The sequence below is a fragment of the Anopheles marshallii genome, chromosome X (genome assembly GCF_943734725.1).
Source record: "Anopheles marshallii chromosome X, idAnoMarsDA_429_01, whole genome shotgun sequence".
NCBI lineage: Eukaryota > Metazoa > Arthropoda > Insecta > Diptera > Culicidae > Anopheles > Anopheles marshallii.
In genome coordinates, this window is record NC_071325.1 from 13152025 (window position 1) to 13158378 (window position 6354).

Sequence of the window (6354 nt, forward strand, 5' to 3'; positions counted from 1 at the left end):
TTGCGCCAGGACGAAGCAAGCGAAAATAATTACTATCCGGCACGGAATGCTGACCTGAGTCAGGACCCCGGTGTCGATAAATAACGGTTCGTTCGATTGCGCCCGGAACGTACCGAAGGAACCGTACCGGGGAAATATATGCACCTTTGCGCCATCGTGTGTGTGTGTTTGATACACCTTCACTGTAAGGCAAAAACCGGTACATCCTTGGCTCGAAGTTTGCGAATCAACAGCGGCGTTTTGTTTTGGAGGTGTATTCCCTGGAGAGTATTCTATTTATTGCAAGTGAAAATGCATTGAAGGTAGAATTAGTGCAAACACGGGGGTTTGAAGCATATCCAGGATGCGGATCAGCTTCTGCTTTCAAAGTGAAATCTGCTTCAGACCGGGCGGAATATTTTATCTAACCCCCCACTAGGAAGATCGCTATCGAATGTCTCACCTGCTACACTCTCATAAGCATCGTTTGAGTGACGGGAAAACCGACCTTTTTCACCCCAAACTCAACTATACCCAACGGTTCTGATCAATTAATACATATTTATTCGCGGCTAATTGCAATGCAGCAAGCTTTCCTACACTGCTCGAGCCAATGGTTTTTCCTTTGTGCTATCGAAAGACCAAAAATATATATAAAACTCCCGCCGAAATGCTCGCGTTCGGTCGATAAATTTCAAAGCAAATCATTCTTCAACGCTCGGGTCGCTGTGTATGTTGTCTTCTTTACTGCTCCGAAGACGTGCACACCTTCCACCATCGGCTATTTCACTCACGAGTATGTGAATGCTGCATTAAATTGCAATACGATTGCCACTTCTTCGCTGCGGTTGCCGGAGCGCGCCACACCGCGCCCAAAGATTAGTTGGAAAAATTTAATAAACATAAATTATCCCGCACACTTGCACACCGGGCACGCTGCATTTGGGTGGAGACTGCACATCGCCCCAAACTGCATTTCGGTGCATCTTGCTGCTAGCCGGTGGGAAACCCGTTCCGGACCTGTTTTTACCTACCCTAGCAACCGCGCTGTTTAGAACGAGCATTTTCTTCCCGTTGCCATTTCCGTGTATTTTTCTATGCCTTCCACCATATTTCCGGATGGAACGGAGAGCGCACCTTGGGTGAAAACCGTAAACTTTTTCATTTATTTTCCTGCCGTGGAAGCGTGGAAAATCCAAAGCACGAAGAGCGCTCGAGACAGGATCGTTTACGCCACTATAATTCGGCACAGATTTCTACCTTTGCCGGGCGCGTGATACCGGTACTCGTCACGAAGCAGAAGTGATATTTGAGCACATAGTTTGGTTGAGAAATGGCGGACAAATAGGTAGAATATGAAAATGGCCATGCGGTTCACTTACATCGGACGTACTACAATAAGCACATAAAAACGAAGCAATAGAGCTTGTTGCACCATGGTTCGTAATAAATCATTGGTAATATAGCTTTGTATAATTGTCTACTTGTTTCATATACGAAAGTGCCCATAAAAGAAATAAAATGATGCAACCATTGCATATATAACCGTTTTGAGCTGTAAATTTAATCAGGGGAGTGCATGAAGACTCAACTGAATACTTATTGGGAAATTGCTCGTAAAACCAATCAAATGTTGTAACCGTTGCATAATTTTCTGTTGCGAATTTAATTTTTGTGTATTAAGTCTTAATGCAGCTTTTTTTTTTAATGAAAGACTCAAATAAAGTTAATTTACAATTAACTCTGCTTCAAAATATGCTGATTGGAAAATTGCTCTTAAAACCAATCAAATGTTGTAACCATTGCATAATTTTAGGCGTTTTCTAATGCGAATTCAATTTTAGTGTATTAAGTCTAAATGCAGTTCTTCTTTCATTTATAAGGCTCAAATGAAGCCTATTTAAAATTAGCTCTGCTTCAAAATATGCAATTTTCAATTGTCAATGAGTCACATCATACTTGACAAGCTTTGCTACAAGTGTGGCTCAAGCTTTTAGTCTACATCGGTCGAATGATTCAAGTACCAGATTGTACCGTTCCGAAAAGATTCGTAAAGGGCATCTTATTTGGACGTAAAAAATGACATAAGGTTTTATTTTTTCCATAAACACAATTTGAGCAAATTCAGTTTAAGTTTAGAAACTTGAAGCAATATATGAATCTGATTGAGATCTGAAAATATTCATGGTGAGGATTAACCAATGGCAAACGTCTATCCAAGAATTTAACCCGATACTTAAAAAAACTAATGAAGTTCCAGTAAGCTGGATTTCCCAGTCATACCGAAGCAATACCTTGCAAAGATAAGAAAAAGAAAAAGATTTTTTCCTCATCGGCTCAAAGATTGCAAATAGGAAACAAATAAAGACAAGTAATGTAAATGAAATCAACACAAGATTGTTTTCAAATTAAATTTTTTAAAAAGTTACTCGAAATATTGAAACATGTTATGTGATTTTCTTTTTAAAATTTTTGTTTACAGGTTTAGCATACCGTAAATATAGTTCAATCAACATATTGGACAATTGTCGTACAGCTGACCGAAGCGTTCATATTTTACTAGGCTTACTTCGCTTAACCATTACATACTGAAGCTGACAGCAGTTAAGGCTGGAAACGTCAAAACGCATACAAAAAAAAACGGCCTGAAAGTATAATTTCGCCCAATATTTGTGTCAAAGTAAAATTTGATACCTTCGCACCGCGAAGTAGTGGAAGTGAAATTGCAAAAATGTGCTGTAAATTTAACAAAATATAATCCATCACTCTAACCTACATAAGCAAAGCCGCCACCAAACAAAAAACCGCATCCTCCAGACAGTTTCGTACAGCTCAACCTGCTCAAAGTACCGTTCCCGCGTGAAAAATGGTACCGCATCGTCGCGATGAAAGCACCACCGGCATCCGCTTGGAAGCGCTTCTAACGAACTAAAGTCAAACGATGCCGCTACCTTTAAGGCTAAATTTCGTCAACTTCAATGGCAACCACGCTGCCGGATGTGCCAGCTGAGCAGCGGACCCAAACAAAAAATCCTAGCTGCTCCGCTCCCCCCATAACCCTTCTGCTTGCCCTTCTGCATCAGCTTACAACACACCAGTCATCCGTGACCTTTATGATTGATGAGCACGCGTAAAGAGTGCATCCACCCACCATAACAACCGGTACGCGGTGCACATACACGAGGTGTGCACCTTCCTTCTAGCAGGCAGCAAACAAAATGGGAGTAGAAGAGATTCGGTAAAATATTGCATCTCCATAGGCGAGTGAAAATATAGTCAGCTCTTTTCCCAAAGATGAGCCCCCGGAAGTGACTTGATTTTCGCAGTGTATAATAAACTATTTTAGGCTACGGGGTGGTGTTTCTTTTTGTTTCCTTCCTTGTTTTTTTCCATGCATCAACGGCCATTGGGTGAAGCAAACGGACGTGGCAGGACTACAATGTTGCCACCGGTCAAAGTTTGTGCTTCAATCAATCCAATTATAACTCCACGAGACGAAGAGGAAAGCAAACAATTCAAATGTAAATCCATTTAGTGCCGAAAAAATCAACATTGGCATGTATGCCATCACACGGGGAGGCGGAGCGCCGTACGCTTACGCCGTGGCGTTCTTACGACGTTGCTGTGCACAACGGAGGGAGCAAAATAGTAACGATGTAATGGACAAACTGCACTCGTCAGCATCAACGATCAGTGTGTGACGAGTGGTTGAAACGTTTGCAAGTGTGGCCGCCACATCGTGCCTGAAGACTGTAAGAAGATGAGTTCGCTAAAAGATCGGCACGACATCCGGGGAGGTATTGGATGCCTTTTGTAAGGTTAGGTTTATTTTAGATATGCTTTTTTTTTGTCAAAATCCACTGACCATTCTCCCTAGAGAGTGGTACTGAAGTGAGTAGGATCCAGTGTTTTTAGCCCCTTTTTTTCTGTCTACAGTCGAGAGCCTCAGATAATCAATCTTCCGTCTGCAAACTGTCGAATCTGGCATTGAATCCCTTTTTTTTTGCTAAGCGATCAGTGAGGCCACGGACAGCTAAAAGAAAACGTACCGGTTTGCAATCATAAACAGCAATGGTTTCCTTAAGTTGTTTGCTCTCGCTCACTGCCAGCACGAAACGTTGATGAATAAAATCCTCCCAGCATATCGAGCATATAATTGAGTCGGCTACCACGGTCACCAGTGCAAAACGGTTCCTCACACACGGTGGTCCGGTTTTAATACCCCCAGGGGGTTGTCTAGGGTTGGATGCTGCGCCGGTTTGGGAAGATAGGCTGAAACTGACCCGTGCACTGCCCGGGAATGTCTCACCAGCGCTGCAACAGAGCTTTGCACTCATAAGCATGCCCGTGTTTCGTGTGTGTGTCTCGTACGTTGTCGGTTCCCCCCCACCCCCCACCCCCGGCGAGGAGCTAGCTCGTTTCCGGTTCGTTACGCTCGCACTGCTCCAAATCAGATTAAGTGTCGATTAGAATATGAAATCCATACGCTCCGGGTTCGGTGCTGCATCTCATCGCCGGTAGCTCGGTTCGACGTACGACAACAGAAACAGGCTGACAGCCGGTCGGCCAGGCGGGCGCACAACCAGCACATTGTCGACGTTTTGACGTACGACGCCGTACCGGAGGGGGCCGGAAATAAAACTAGAGCCCAACTCGGACGAGTCGTGCAAGTCGAAGTTCATTGTACTTGAAGGGTGTCCTGGTGCAACCTTTCGCATGCCTTCGAGTGGCGGAAACTCCCGGACGGTTATTGTAGCCGGTGGACCACCGTCAAGGGCCTTGCATAAATCTTGCTGCTGTCCATGTCCCAAATCAATCTTCGATCCGGAGAAAGGAAATGAAAAACTCGTCTGCGTGATATCACACGACGGGCATGGACGAGTTCTTGCCGACGTTGCGGACACACTTGTTTTGACGTTCTGCGGCGCCGGGTAATGGTTTGTGGCTGCATGTTTAAAGCAACGAAAAAAAAAACCCGTGTCTTCTCATCGCTGTGTTCGATGACATTTGAGGTTAATCAGACGATGCACAAAACGATCGCACATCTCTGCACGTGCACATCGCAGAGGGATGTAAACCTGGGTGTGTGGGTACTGCAGTGGCATCCTAATTGTTTTCCGATCCAAACGTATCAACGGACAGGAACCGCAAACCAACACCCCGTGATGCGCGGTAACACAGCGTCTAGGCTAGATATCGAGAATAGACATCTTTCTCCAAAGTTCGCGCTAGCTGTCACCGGCGGTTTTTGACAGTGTCAAGCTAACTGACAGCCATTTTACCGCCGGGCCACAACTTTTAAGACCACCGGACTGCTAGAGCAGGAAGAAACTGCCGGTGAAATAAAAAAAAAACTCCCCCACCAGCGAAAGTTGCAAACATTTCCCTTCAACCGGCCGACCTAACAAGCATGGAGTACGGCCATTCATCTGTCTGGTTGGTGTGGTTTCCCCCATCTCGAACCGTTCCGATAAGATATCCTGAAAGGCGATTGTTTCCGCTGCATACTACTAGCATAGTATACCAACCAATAATCTTAGCCCTTTCCCCCGTTCATTCTCACTCTGAGTATATCCGCTTCCCTGCGTAGCAACAGCCATCATTACGTCTGCGGGATTATTGCACCGGATCTGACTACCGGATCCGGTTTCGGATCAATATCGTGGATAATTGATTTCCTGTTCAAGAACTCCGCCGGGACATCGCGCACACGGTACCTGCGCGGTATGGTTTTCGGTGCCGTATGTTTCATAGATAAATGTAGCCCCGTTCTGGCGGTGTTTTGCTAACCGGCAAACAGCCGGTTGCGTCTGTTCTTCGTTGCACACTTTTTTTTAAGGGCGGCACTATTAAACCAACCCAAGGACATCGACCGTGAACACGATGTATGCGTTCGTGTCCTCCACTAATTTTCCATCCCGCGTCATCAGCTGGTAGTGCGATAGTTGTTTATTGGAGGGGGATTTTTTTTCGTCGTCAATCAGCATCGGGTCGGGACAGGAAATTCTATCATTTTCGGTGACATGTTACTCCTATGTTTTACCACTGCACAGTGGGCAGTTTGCAAGCAATTTCGGTATAAATAATTTTTTGAGAAATTTCCAGTCTTTATTGATTGTTATCATTAATGGAAACTAAAAAATACATTTTATTATTAGTTCAGACCTACACCACCAGGTGACAGTCTGTGAAATAGCGTATGTTGTCAAGTGTGAAGTTTATTTTATTGTTTTATTATTATTTATATTTTTTTAATTGCTCTATTGATTCGTATGTCATCTGCCTTTTTATCAATTTGTAAGGGTACAATCATTCTTAACTGCCATTTACTATTTTTTGGAGAGGCAACTAGTGGTAGTTTTTAACCGATCGTAC